This window comes from Nomascus leucogenys, chromosome 22a (genome assembly GCF_006542625.1).
Source record: "Nomascus leucogenys isolate Asia chromosome 22a, Asia_NLE_v1, whole genome shotgun sequence".
NCBI classification, from domain to species: domain Eukaryota; kingdom Metazoa; phylum Chordata; class Mammalia; order Primates; family Hylobatidae; genus Nomascus; species Nomascus leucogenys.
The window spans coordinates 98,881,713-98,897,521 of NC_044402.1; positions in this window are offsets into that span (position 1 = coordinate 98,881,713).

A 15,809-nucleotide genomic window follows, 5' to 3' on the forward strand; every position below is an offset into this window, starting at 1 on the left:
AAAGTCACAAGCACTCAATAACCTGTGATTGCAGTCTCAGGGGCTGACCCTTGCAAAGCCACAAGGGCAGAGCTGCTCAAGGCCTTGAGAGCCCATCCCCTGCAGTAGTGTGCCTTGGCTGTGGGATGTGGAATCAAAAGAGATTATTTTGGAGCTTTAAGGCATAATGACTATCCTGCTGGGTTTCAAACTTGCATGGGGCCTGTATCCCCATTTCTTTTGGCTGATCCGTCCCTTTTGGAATGAGAATATTTACCCAATGTTGTACCCTCATTATATCTTGGAAGTAAATAGCTTGTTTTGATTTTACAGGCTGATAGGTGGAAAGAGGTGAGTCTCAGATGAGACTCTGGACTTGAACTTGGGACTTTTGAGTGATTGCTGGAATGAGTTGACTTTGAGAGACCGTTGGGAAGGCATGCTTGTATTTTGAAGTGTGAGAAAGATGTGAGATTTGTGAGGGGCCAGGGTTGGAATCATAGTTTGAATATTTGTCCCCACCCAAATCTCACATTGAATTGTAATTCTCAGTATCAAAGATGGGGCCTAGTGGGAGGTGATTGGATCTTGGAGGTGGTTTCTCATGAATGGTTTAGCACCATCCCCTTGGTGCTATCCTCACAACTGTGAGTGACTGTTCAAGGAATGTGTCTGTTTAAAAGTGTGTGGCATGCCTGCTCTTGCTCCCATTATTGCCATGTGTCTGCTCCCTCTTTGCCTTCTGCCATGATTGAAAGCTTCCGGAGGCCTCCCCAGAAGCAGATGCTGCTAGGCTTTCTGTACAGTTTGCAGAACCATGAGCCAATTCAACCTCTTCTTATAAACTACCTAGTATCAGGAATTTCTTAATAGCAGTGCAAGAAAGGCCTAACACACGGGATAATGCCTGCCTCACAGAATCAGTCAGGGAGGAATCCCTCCTCCTTAATTTTTTCAAATAGTTTCAGTAAGAATGGTACCAGCTCTTTTTATACGTCTGGTAGAATTCAGCTGTGAATCTTTCTGGTCCAGGACTTTTCCTGGTTGGTAGGCTTTTATTGTTGATTCAGTTTCCGAATATTTTATTGGTCTGTTCAAGGTTTCAATTTCTTCCTGGTTCAATCTTGGTAGATTGTATGTTTCCAGGAATTTATCCATTTCTTTTAGGTTTTCTAGTTTGTGTGCAGAGAGGTGTTTGTAATCTCTCACTTTAAGTCAAAAGCTAGAAACAATTAAGCTTAGTGAGGAAGGCTTGTTGAAAGCTGAGATAGGCCAAAAACTAGGCCGTTTGTGCCAAACAGTTAAGCAAGTTGTGAATGCAAAGGAAAAGTTCTTGAAAGAAATTAAAAATGCTACTGTAGCGAACACACAAATGATAAGAAAGCCAAACAATCTTATTGCTGATACGGAGAGTTTTAGCAGTCTGGATAGAAGATCAACCAGCCACAACATTCCCTTAAGCCAAAGCCTAATCCGGAGCAAGGTCCTAACTGTCTTCAATTCTGTGAAGGCTGAGAGAGATAAGGAAGATGCAGAATAAATGATTAAAGCTAGTAGAAGTTGGTGCATGATGTTTAAGGAACAAAGCCATATTCATGACATAAAAGTGCAAGGCGAAGTAGCAAGTGCTGACATAGAAGCCACAGCAAGTTATCCAAATCTAGCTAAGATAACTGATGAGGGGGGTGCTACACGAATTAATAGATTTTCAAGGTGGATGAAACAGCCTTCTATTGGAAAAAAAGATGCCTTCTAGGACTTTCATAGCTAGAGGAGGAGTCAATATCTGGCTTCAATGCCTCAAAAGATAGGTTGACTATCTTGTTAGGGGCTAATGTAGCTGCTGACTTTAAGTGGAGGTCAATGCTCATTTACCATTTCTCAAATCATAGTGTCCTTAAGAATTATGCTAAATCTACTCTGTCTGTCCTCTATAAATTAAATAGCCTGTATAACAACACATCGTTTATAGCATGGTTTACTGAATATTTTAAGCACAATTTTGAAAAGCACTGCTCAGAAAAAGATTCTTTTTAAAATACTACTGCTTATCAACAATGTAGCTTGTCACTTAAGAGCTCTGATGAAGATGTACAAGAAGATTAATGTTTTTGTGCCTACTAAACACAGTATCCATTCTCTATCCAATGGATCCAGGAATAATTTCCCCTTTCGAATCTTATTATTAAAAAACAAACAAACATCTTGTAAGACTACAGGTGCCATAGATAGTGATTCCTCTGACAGAGCTGAATGAAGTAAATTGAAAACCCCTGGAAAGGAGTCACCATTCTAGATGCCCTTAAACACATTCGTGGTTCATGGGAGGAGGTCAAAATGTCAACATTAATAGGAATCTGGAAGAAGTTAATTCCAATCCTAATGGATGACTTTGAGTGGTTCAAGACTTCAGTGGAGGAAGTAACTAGATGTGTTGGGAATCATGAGAGAACCAGAATTAGAAAAATGTGTTCAATCTCATGATAAAACTTGAATGTATGAGGAGTTGCTTCTTATGAAGAGGCAAGGAAAGTGGTTTCTTAAGATGAAATCTACTCCTGGTAAAGCTGCTGTGAACATTGTTGAACTGACAATAAAGAATTTATAATATTTTATAAATTTAGTTGATAAAGCAGTGGCAGAGTTTGATAGGATTGACTCCAATGTTGAAAGATGTTCTACTGTGGGTAAAATGATATCAAACAGCATCACATACTGCAGAGAAATCTTTCATGAAAGGAAGAGTCCATCAACATGGCAAATGTCATTGTCTCATTTTGGGAAATTGCCATAGCCACCCCAGCCTTCAGCAGCCACCACCCTGCTCAGTCAGCAGCCATCAACATCAAGGCAGGACCCTCCAGCAAAAAGATTATAAAACTTGTTGACTGTTCAGATGACTAACATTTTTTAGCAATAAAGTTTATTTGTTTATTTATTTATTTTTATTGAGACAGAGTCTTGCTCTGAAGTGCAGTGGCATAATCCTGGCTCACTGCAACCTCCAACTCCCAGGTTCAAGCAATTCTCATGCCTCAGCCTCCTGAGTAGCTGGGATTACAGGCACCTGCCACCACGCTCAATTCATTTTTTTTGTATTTTTAGTAGAGTCAAGGTTTCGCCCTATTGGCCAGGCTGGTCTTGAACTCCTGGCCACAAGTGATCTGACCACCTGTGGCTCCCAAAGTACTGGGATTACAGGCATGAGCCACCACATTTGGCCAATAAGGTATTTTTAAATTAAGGTATATACATTATTTTTTAGACATAATGCTATTTCACACTTATTAGACTACAGTATTGTGTAAACATAACTTTTATATGCACTGGGAAACGAAAATTTTTGTGTGACTCACTTTATTGCGATATTTGCTTTACTGCAACAGTCTGGAACTGAACCCACATCTCTGAGGTTTGTTCTTATTTACAGCCAACTGATTTTTGATAAAGGCACCAAAAACATACATTGGGGAATGGGCATCCTCTTCAATAAAGTATGCTGGGAAAACTAAGTATCCATATGCAGAAGAATGAAACTAGACCCTTACTCTTCACCGTATAAACTCAACAATGAATTAAAGATTTAAATGTAAGACCCAAAACTATAAAACTACTAGAAGAAAACATAGGAAAAATACTTCAGGAGTTTGGTCTAGGCAAAGATTTTATGAGTAAGACTTCAAAAACAGGCTACAAAACAAAAGTAGACAAATGGACTCTATAAAACTAAAAAGCTTCTGCACAGCAAAGTAAACAATCAACAGAGTGAAGACACTACCTGTAGAATGGGAGAGAATATTTGCAAGCTATACATGCAATGAGGGACTAAGATCCAAAATATACAACCAACTCAACTCAACAGCAAAAATAATGCATAATCCCATTAAATATGGGCAAAATATCTCAACAGACATTTCCCCAAAAAGACATAGAAATGGCCAAGTATATGAACAAATGCTCAGCATCACTAATCATCAGGGAAATGCAAATCAAAGCCTCAATGATGTATGATCCCACCTCACTTAGAATGGCTATTATCAAAAAGACAAAAAATAACAAGTGCTAGTGAGAAAGTGGAGAAAAGGAACTCATATACTGTTGTTGGCAATGTAAATTGGTATAGCCATTACAGAAAACAGTATAGGGGTTTTTCACTAAACATAGAATGATCATGTGATCCAGCAATCTCATTACTGATTATCTAAAGGAAAAGAAGTCAGTATATTGAAGAGATATCTGCACACCCATGTTTATTGTAGTACTATTCATGATAGCCAAGATACGAAATTAAACTAAATGTTTATTAACAGATTAATGACTAAAGAAAATGTGGTATATATTCACAATGGAATAATATTCAGCCATAAAAAAGATAAAATCCTGTCATTTATGGCAATGTGATTGAGCCTAAAGAAGCAGTCCCCAACCTTTTTGGCACAAGGGAATGGTTTTGTGGAAGACAGTTTTTCCACTGGGGTTTGGGAATGGGTGGGGGATAGTTTTGAGATGAAACTGTCCCACCTCAGATCATCAGGTATTAGATTCTCATAAGGAGTGCACAGTTTGGATCTCTTGCATGCACAGATCACAATACGGTGCACACTCCTATGAGAATCTGAGGCCACCGCTGATCTGACAGGAGGTGGAGCTCAGGAGGTAATGCTCCTTTGCTTGCCACACTGTGCGGCCTGGTTCCTAACAGGCTAGGGAGGCTACCAGTCCAAGGCCCAGGGGTGGCCCAGGGGTTGGGGACCCCTGTGCCTAGAGAACATTATGTTAAATGAAATAAGTCAGGCACAGAATGGTAAATACTGCATGTTCTCATGCATGTGTTAGCACTAAAAATGTCAAGGTCAAAGAAGTAGAGAGTAGAATTGTGGTTATTACAGGCTAGGAAGTGTAGTGGGGAGGAAAGAATAGGAAGAGGTTTGTTAATGAATTAAAAAAAAATTATAGGGGAGAAAAGGATTAAGTTCTGGTATTCAATAGCACTAATGGGTGAATATAGTTAATAATAATTTATTGTATACTTTCAAAAGGTTGAAGGGAGGATTTTGAATGTTCCCAACACAAAGAAATGATAAATGTCTGAGGTGACAGATATACTAATTACTCTAATTTGACCACTACACATTGTATACATGTAACAAAATATCATTCTGTACCCCATAAATATGTACAATTATTGTGTGTCAACTAAAATAAAAGGAAAATGAAAGATTTCCTGTGACAACAGGAAATTTAATATCTTTTTTATTTTGGAAAGAACACTGATTGGGTAAACATGAGCCTGAATCCTAGACCTTCTATGTGAACTTGAGCAAATTATTTAAGATTTCTTTGCCTTATTCTCCTAAACTGTAATCATAATGATACTAATATCCTCCTAATGACTGAATAAAGATTAAAATAGGTAACAAATGTTAATACTTGACATTTAATAAACACCCAATAAAGGGTAGATACATAATTATTACAGATATCTTTATATGCATTGCTTTCTCACAACCTAACATGTTTGCACAGTCTTGTAAGGATGATTAAATTACATGATCTCTATATGTTGAAATACAATGCCTACTAAACACTCAATTAATTTTGGTTATTATTATTATAATGTGTTAGGAGAGTTACATGTTACCCAATGGCGTGCAATAAATAGTTCCATACAAAGGCTGACATTATAGCTCTGGTCAGTGGACTCACAGTTCTGATGAAGCTTTACAATGCTCAGTGTCCATATTCTTAAGGTTTGGAGAGCTAGCCATCATGCAATTTTTCTAAAATCAGAGCTGATTTGATTATTTGATTGTTTTTGTTTTTTGTTCAGTATAGTTTTCAGGGTACCTTGCTCAGCAAGGATGGATTTGCTAAAAGATTTTAGGAGACTCCTGTTTCACAGGAATATTCCCTGTATTAAGAGCTATTTTAGAAACATTCAAAATACTCCACAAACAATGGAAAACAATCCTTTTAGAAGTTTCCACCACAGAATGACCAGATCTGTTATTTTGTCGCTCATTTTACAACCACTACAAGACGTACTGAAAAGGTTCTTTTCCATTCTGTCTAGACACCTTTTCCTAGACAACATCCTGAAACATAAGAATAAGCACAAAAATGAACATATTACATCAAACGTACCACTGAGAAGAATGGTAAGTTTAACAGTTTCCCACGTGGGAGGCATATTGACGGTAATTATCTCTCCTCCCACTTCACTCAGCTTTATGAACTCCTCTGTCGTGGCTGGGAGGGTCTGGTCATGCCTCACCACATACTTGAAGCATGTTTTAATTGGCTAGAGGAAAAGTGCAGCTTGCAGGCAGAGGGAGTTAAAGGAAATTGGTGTTTTCTTGGGTGGGTAGGCTCTATGCTACTCATTGCTAGTACTCATGGGAAATTTATTCTCACAAGGTCCAAATGAGTTATCAGCATGTTTCAAATAATGTTATCAATTAGCAAGATGTTTTCAATAGTATGAAGCTTTTTCAAGGACATGTAACTACCTATGGGAAGTTATTTATTCCTCATAACAGGTTTTTGTTTGTTTTTGGTTTTTATTTCTGCATACAGATTACAATTTTAAGTTAGCAGAACACCAGCTCACATGGAAACAGTCTCCTCTGTGAATTCTTTTTTTGGCTGACAGACGTGAGATGTTAGCTGTCTAAGAAGACCTTCACACCAACACCTTCTTAGAAGATATTGTAAGATAACAATCCTTGAGTGGAACCTGAAATCTTTATAAACGCTGTGTGTAGGAAAACAAGAGGCAGTTCACACAACCACTTAACACCTCTTCTTAAAAGCGAATCCTTGAAGGAGTGGTGTTCAAATATTTAAGTAGATTAGATACTTTATACACGCCACATCCAAAATGCTCAGTATTCCTAATACATTTCATATTCTCCCAAGTTTTAATGGTTGATGCACAATCACATTAATTTTCTATTAATTTCTAGAAATATGTACACAGTAGCCTTAGAGATAGAAGACAACTATTACTTTACATTTTTAATTGTTTTGTTTTCATTTCCCTGAGAACAAAATTAAAGTAACTTAAAAAATTAACTCAGATACTCTATTTATTTTTAAGAAGACATATATCCCCCACAGGGAGACTTTTACATGTTGTAATAATGTTCACAAACAGCTTCTCTTTAAATGTAACACTATTCTAAGCCTCTTTTCCTCCATTTTATTTCATATACATTTATGCATCTGCATGCACATATAAGCATATGTATTTATATTTAGTAGGTATAATTTATTACACATAAATCTAAATGTCTATCATATACAGTAAATTGGAACCTAGCATGATACTAGCATATTAGAGATTCAATGAAAATGGTGGCTGATTATATACAATGTATTAATTAAAAAACCCCAAAACTGACTATATGTGTCTTTATTTGATGAAAATAATGATTAAAAAATGTAACCAGGCTGGGTGGCACAGGTGTCATTCACAACATTCACTGACATAATATGGTAAGGTTTTCCATGCATGCTATTTTCTGCTACCTCCTCACTGCCTTTAGGAGTTGAAATACAATATTAAATTGCTTACTGCAGATACCACAACACCTCATAATTATGGCTCTATGGAAATAATTTTCTCTAAATAAACCTGGAAACATATTTTTAGGGTTGCATTTTCTTTTTAGACTGGCAAATGCTCCAGCTTATCTCATTGCTCTATTTTACCCAGTGGAATTTTGCCAGCGGTGGATCTGATTGCACTCACTGCCTGAATCAGGTTCTTATGAAGCATTTCGTCTTCGCTGAAAATGCAAAATGCATAAACTAAGTTGAAAGTTACTGATGGACAGCCTTAGTGAATTACGTTTCCTATCAGCTGTCTTGAATCTGATTCTAGCATAGGAAGAATCACATCTGCTGATTCCACACCTGGAATCTGAAAGAACAGATTCCTCAGCTTTTCCCAAAGAAATACAACACCACACTTGAAAAGATGGCATTTCCTTAGGAAATTATATTTATATTACTCTATATCTGATCATCTTAAAATCAGATGGAAAACATTTTACTTTCTATTTTTTCCCCTAGGCAGGTAAAATCTCTAGGTCATTTTTTTGAGTCATCAATGTCTCTCATATGGAAAACGCGATTGTTGATTTGCTTGCCAAACAAAGTATAAAATAATTAACAGTGGTCTTGCAATTAAATAGTAATTTAGCCTCAGCTTTAATGTTTCAATTAAAACTTAATAAGCATGCACGAGATGTATTTGCAGTGTATGTTGAGTAGTGATAAAAAACACTTGTTTTGCCCACTTTTGCAAACTGGTAGATAGAACATATTTGTTTACTTGTAACATGATAATTCCTCGAGGTGTGAACACTGGGGTATGGAAGAGGTGAAGAGACAAACATTGTAACAGGTATTCTGCAGAAGTGTCAAGAGATGCAGAATGTGGCAACACAAACAAAAGATGGTGAATTGAAAATGATCTGTCCAGGGGTTGAACTAAAATTCTAAGAATGACAAATAATAACATTATGTTGCTTGATTCATGTGTCTTTAGAAAAATTCAAGATGGCTTCAAGATGGTATGTTAAATTGTAATTTTTAAACAGATATTAATTCATTATTAATGACTAGTATATATTAGGAAAAAACAGGAAACAATGTATTTGCCCTATTATATAAAGTAATAATAATAATTATATTCCATTTCCTTAATTTAAAACATCATTTTTTTAACACAATAGGTATTTTTTTTTTTGAGGTGGACTCTTGCTCTGTTGCCCAGGCTGGAATGCAATGGCATGATCTCAGCACACTGCAAACTCTGCCTCCTGGGTTCAAACTATCTTCCTGCCTCAGCCTCCCGAGTGGCTGGAACTACAGGCGTCTGTCATCACACCTGACTAATTTTTGTATTTTTAGTAGACACAGGGCTTCACCATGTTGGCCAGGCTGGTCTCCAACTCCTGACCTCAAGTGATCTGCCCACCTCGGCATCCCAAAGTGCTGGGATTACAGGTATGAGCCACTGAGTCCGGCCTATAGTAGGTAAAATTATCACCTGTTTAACTGAAGCCACTGATACTGACTTCTATATTGTACTATTAAAAAGTTAAATAGGCTGGGCATGGTGGCTCATGCCTGTAATTCCAGCACTTTGGGAGGCTGAGGCGGGCGAATCACGAGGTCAGGAGTTTGAGATCAGCCTGGCCAATATGGTGAAACCCCATCTCTACTAAAAATACAAAAATTAGCCAGGTGTGGTGGCGCGTGCCTGTAGTCTCAGCTACTCAGGAGGCTGAGGCAGAAGAATCATTTGAACTCAGGAGGCAGAGGTTGCGGCGAGCTGACATCATGCCACTGCACTCCAGCCTGGGTGACAGAGCAAGACTCCATCTAAAAAAAAAAAAAAAAAAAAAAAAAAAAAGTTAAATAATAATTGAGAATAAATACTATTTGTAAGATATCAAACTGAATGTTTTTATTTTTGAATTCCAATATTTAAAAGTGAAACATTTCATTTATTTTAAGTAAATTCTCATAAACTGCATGTTTTCATTTTGAAGTGTTATTGCCAACTCAGCTTTTCTTAACCTATTTAATAAAATGGTGGAATCTTGACACATTGCCTGATGTTACTCAAACCCTCCACTCCTTTGGTCCTGTCAGTATCCTTGTCAATTTTATTTTTTTAAGCCTACTAATTTTTGAAAAGTTATTATTTTCCTCAATAATTGCTCAAATTTTATTTAATTTTCCTCTCATCTTTTGATGTACATAAAACATGTAATTTTGAAAAGAACATATGCTTAAGGAAAAGGACACAATCTTACTATGAAATAAGTATATGTCAAAGAGAAAAATGATGGCTCAGTATGTCAGTGAAGTATCTGATTTAGAAAGAAAATGCCACTATTTTCTTCTATTAATTCAGTCTTTAGCCAACATTTTTGAAAAAATCTAATTCTTCAAATAAAAAAAATCCATACAATTGAGTTGAGCAAGGTCTTAATCTCTTCCATCTACAATGTATATATTTTTCTTCCTAATGCCAAAACATTTCAGTGAAAAAGTGAAACTAGCAACATGTAGCCAAAGCAACCAGGCAAGTTAATGATTTTTTTTTTCTCTCTACCAGGTTGATTTGGCACTTTGTAGACACTGCTAAGCCAGCTCATGTTAGTGCTTGAAGTAAAGTGTTTCAGAGTTTTGCTTAGTTGTTTTTCTCATTTTGATATAACTTTTGTTTTCTGGAAATCTTCAAGAAATTTGTTATCCAACACTAGTAAAACAACCTGTTGCATTTAAAAAGACATCAAATATCATAACAAAAAAGAATAAATCAAATGTGAGAACAGCTATAAATTTTTAGAACATTTCAATCTTTCGCTGCAACATAACATTCATTGTGATGATGACCATGAAGACAGAAAAAGATTTGTAGATTCTGACATAAGAAAGAACTGGCTGTACAGATTACCTTTAAGACATAACTTTATGTGAAATCAAAGATTAATTGCTGTGGTAATAAAGCTATAAAATGTTACTATTAAAATCCTTAATTTACAATCAATTTTAAACCAAAAAGTACCTTAAACTATTTTTAAATAAATAAGTTGTAAACATATATGAAACTTAAGGATACATCCACCATGCTTAAAATGGTGACAAATGTTCATTGACCTGGATATGCCATTGATTTTGACAATGAAGTTGGGGCACCTTGACAACAACCTGCAATTGAATTTATTTTCTGATCAGTGCCACAGTCAAATTGATCTGGCTCTATAATGATTACCAACATTTTCAGCATATTCTTCCAGATTTCCATATATTCTTTGGCAGAAAAAGAGACAGTATGAAGATTTTCCCTTTAAACCACTGAAATTTTGGAATTCCTATTAAACATCTTGTCAGCGCATGTGCATCTCTGACACCACCAATCTCTTTCCAGCTCAGGATATTTCTCTGAAGATCTAACTCTTACTTCTGAGTGAGAATTACATCAGAAATCCTCATGTTTCCTTAAGCCAGCAATAATGAATATGGATTATTATGTATTAATTAATTTCATTATAATGGTAAATATATTTCAAGTTTTGAACTAATCTTTTAATAATAATGTAAGCCTATTTAACTCCTAAAAATTAATCTCCTTGCATTGTATTATCTCTGTGATAGTTAAGAGTCAGAGTGACATTATTTCTGAGGGCTCTGTTCTGTTCCATTGATCTATATCTCTGTTTTGGTACCAGTACCATGCTGTTTTGGTTACTGTAGCCTTGTAGCATAGTTTGAAGTCAGGTAGCATGATGCCTCCGGCTTTGTTCTTTTGGCTGAGGATTGACTTGGTGATGCAGGCTCTTTTTTGGTTCCATATGAACTTTAAAGTAGTTTTTTCCAATTCTGTGAAGAAAGTCATGGTAGCTTGATGGGGATGGCATTGAATCTATAAATTACCTTGGGCAGTATGGCCATTTTCATGATATTGATTTTTCCTACCCATGAGCATGGACTGTTCTTCCATTTGTTTGTATCCTCTTTTATGTCGTTGAGCAGTGGTTTGTAGTTCTCCTTGAAGAGGTCCTTCACATCCCTTGTAAGTTGGATTTCTAGGTATTTTATTCTCTTTGAAGCAATTGTGAATAGGAGTTCACTCATGATTTGGCTCTCTGTTTGTCTGTTATTGATGTATAAGAATGCTTGTGATTTTTGTACATTGATTTTGTATCCTGAGACTTTGCTGAAGTTGCTTATCAGCTTAAGGAGATTTTGGGCTGAGACAATGGGGTTTTCTAGATATACAATCATGTCATCTGCAAACAGGGACAATTTGACTTCCTCTTTTCCTAATTGAATACCCTTTATTTCCTTCTCCTGCCTGATTGCCCTGGCCAGAACTTCCAGCACTATGTTGAATAGGAGTGGTGAGAGAGGGCATCCATGTCTTGTGCCAGTTTTCAAAGGGAATGCTTCCAGTTTTTGCCCATTCAGTATGATATTGGCTGTGGGTTTGTCATAGATAGCTCTTATTATTTTGAGATATGTCCCATCAACACCTAATTTATTGAGAGTTTTTAGCATGAAGGGCTGCTGAATTTTGTTGTAGGCCTTTTCTGCATCTATTGAGATAATCATGTGGTTTTTGTATTTGGCTCTGTTTATATGCTGGATTACATTTATTGATTTGCGTATGTTGAACCAGCCTTGCATCCCAGGGATGAAGCCCACTTGATCATGGTAGATAAGCTTTTTGATGTGCTGCTGGATTCGGTTTGCCAGTATTTTACTGAGGATTTGACAAACCTGACAAAAACAAGCAATGGGGAAAGGATTCCCTATGTAATCAATGGTGCTGGGAAAACAGGCTAGCCATATGTACAAAGCTGAAACTGGATCCCTTCCTTACACCTTACACAAAAATTAATTCAAGATGGATTAAAGACTTACATGTTAGACCTAAAACCATAAAAACCCTAGAAGAAAACCTAGGCAATACCATTCAGGGCATAGGCACGGGCAAGGACTTCATGTGTAAAACACCAAAAGCAATGGCAACAAAAGCCAAAATTGACAAATGGGATCTAATTAAACTCAAGAGCTTCTGCACAGCAAAAGAAACTACCATCAGAGTGAACAGGCAACCTACAGCATGGGAGAAAATTTTTGCAACCTACTCATCTGACAAAGGGCTAATATCCAGAATCTACAATGAACTCAAACAAATTTACAAGAAAGAAACAAACAACCCCATCAAAAAGTGGGCAAAGGATATGAAGAGACACTTCTCAAAAGAAGACATTTATGCAGCCAAAAAACACATGAAAAAATGCTCATCATCACTGGCCATCAGAGAAATGCAAATCAAAACCACAATGAGATACCATCTCACACCAGTCAGAATGGCCATCATTAAAAAGTCAGGAAACAACAGGTGCTGGAGAGGATGTGGAGAAATAGGAACACTTTTACACTATTGGTGGGACTGTAAACTAGTTCAACCATTGTGGAAGTCAGTGTGGTGATTCCTCAGGGATCTAGAACTAGAAATACCATTTGACCCAGCCATCCCATTACAGGCTATATACCCAAAGGATTATAAATCATGCTGCTATAAAGACACATGCACACGTATGTTTGTTGCGGCACTATTCACAATAGCAAAGACTTGGATCCAAGCCAAATGTCCAACAACGGTAGACTGGATTAAGAAAATATGGCACATATACACCATGGAATACTATGCAGCCATAAAAAATGATGAGTTCGTGTCCTTTGTAGGGACATGGATGAAGCTGGAAACCATCATTCTCAGCAAACTACCGCAAGGACAAAAAAACAAACACCGCATGTTCTCACTCATAGGTGAGAATTGAGCAATGAGAACACATGGACACAGGAAGGGGAACATCACACTCTGGGGACTGTTGTGGGGTGGGGGAGGGGGGAGGGATAGCATTAGGAGATATACCTAATGTTAAATGACGAGTTAATGGATGCAGCACACCAACATGGCACATGTATACATATGTAACAAACCTGCACATTGTGCACATGTACCCTAAAACTTAAAGTATAATAATAATAAAATTAAAAAAAAAGAGTCAGAGTGACTTCGGGACTTTTTTTTTATATCCTTATCATCATGTCCCCTTTAAACCAGTTCCAGATTTCCACTTTACTTACCTCTCCTCCTGAAAGTGCTGTCAACAGTAACCTAGATATGCAATCCAAGATAAAGTGATATGATCTTCTTGCCTTGGTGTTTGAAATCTTTTGGAACATGAGAGTGAATGCTGGGGGATTTTTTTCCCCCAGTGTCAATTTCCTACATAATAAATAATATATTCATCAAGGAAAAAGTTTTAAAATATTGTAAACGTAATCCGAGTGAGATATTGATCTAGACACAAGACAAGTAATTTCTGCAGTCTAATGGAGGTAGAGTGGGGAGGTGGTGTATTTCTTTATTATGGTGGTGTTACAGAATTATCCAACGTGCCAATTTAAACTGACCCATGGAAGAGTACTCTCTGGGTTGGAGTCAGAAAATCTGCATTTGTAACATCCTGCACTGGTGCTTATATACACAATGACATTTAAGAACAATGGCATGTTTACCTAATGTGTAAGGGCATGAGTTCTGAGTTCATTTCAGTGTGAGTGGTTCCTACTCAGTGGGTGGTTTTCCTTTCTTCAGGGATATGTGGATTCAGGTTCCTCCCTGAATCCATATATCCATTTGTGATCTCTGTCTCCTCTGCTTTCAGATGGTGGATAGGGAGAAAGATAATGATGAATGCAGACTCATTTGTTAAAAACCTTGGTCTGGAAGTAACACTCTTCATTTCTGCTCATAGTCCATTGGCAAGATGTAGTCTCATGGCCATACCTGAAGGCATAAGAGCCTGGGAGATGCAGTCTTTGTCTAGACAGTTAATTTTTTTTTTTTTTGTAGCAACAACTATACTCTCTGGAAAGCGGAACACAACTATTTTGTATATTGTTTAACTCCAACACAGCAGTCACTTTAATGGCCTTGAACTTGGCAATGTTTTCTTAGATGTGACATGTATAAGCAGCAACAGAAAAATATAGATTTATGAGATAGATAATAAATATCCTTGTGATGGTTAATTTTAGGGATCATCTTGACTGGGTTAAGAGATGTGCAGATAGCTAGTACAGAATGTTTTCTGGGTATGTCTGTGAGCATGTTTACAGAAGAGACTGATATTTGAACCAGTGGACTAAGTAAGGAAGATCTGCCCTCACCCAATGTGAGGGGCCCCATTCAATTGGTTGAGGTACCAGATAGGCCAAAAAGGCAAAGGAAAACAAATTCATTCTCTCTTCTGGAGCTGAGAAACCCATTTTGTTCCTGCCCTTGGACATCAGAGCTCCAGATTCTTGGGCCTTTAGACTTCAGCACATAGACCAGCATCCCCCCACCCACCTGTTCTCAGGCTTTCAGCCTCAGACTGAGCTATACCACCGGCTTCCTGGTGCTCCAGCTTGAGTATGACACATCAGGGGACTTATAAGAGTGTGAGAAAGCTTCCATAATTAATCACTCTTAGATACCTATATTTATATCTCTATCTATATACTCTGGCTGCAAGTTATATTCCTCTGGAGAGTCCTGTTTTTCTGGTTCTATTTCTCTGGAGAACCTTAACTAATATTGCTCTGAATGACTGCTGTATGATCAAATGATACAGCACACGAAACTATAATATTCATGTCACTAGACAACTGCACAATATTATTTCCGATGTTAAAGTGGATCCTATTTATATCTTTATTAAACAGTTCTTTATGTATTAATATAACTAACTAGCGATGAGTGATGCATTTCTAATTCCAAAGGTAGTGCAAATACCTTTCTAGGAATAATTTTCCATGGCATAGTATGACAGCACATAGACTGTTTTTCCACAGTACTTATTTTCAAAAAGAAGATGAACAGAAAGTCTCAAAGGCTTGATTCTTGTCACAGTGAAAGCAAAACAATCTATCATAGAATTTATGAAAGGAACTTTGCACAAGGAAATAGACTCATTTTTGGCCTTGAGAAACCCATAGGCTGCTCACGACATGCAAATAATTTTTGTGTTTTCCTAAAGATAATTAATAGGATTAAACCTTTTTCATTACCTTGTTGGAAACAAAAGAGCCAAATATATTCCACTTAATGAGAATTTTTCTTCCAGGCATAAAACACCTGGTCTGAACTATGGGAAGATACTGCTATTCAAAGATGTTAAAAAGCATCCTTCTCTGAGATACATTTAAAAAATTATAACAGGGAAAAATAAGACACATAAACTGAC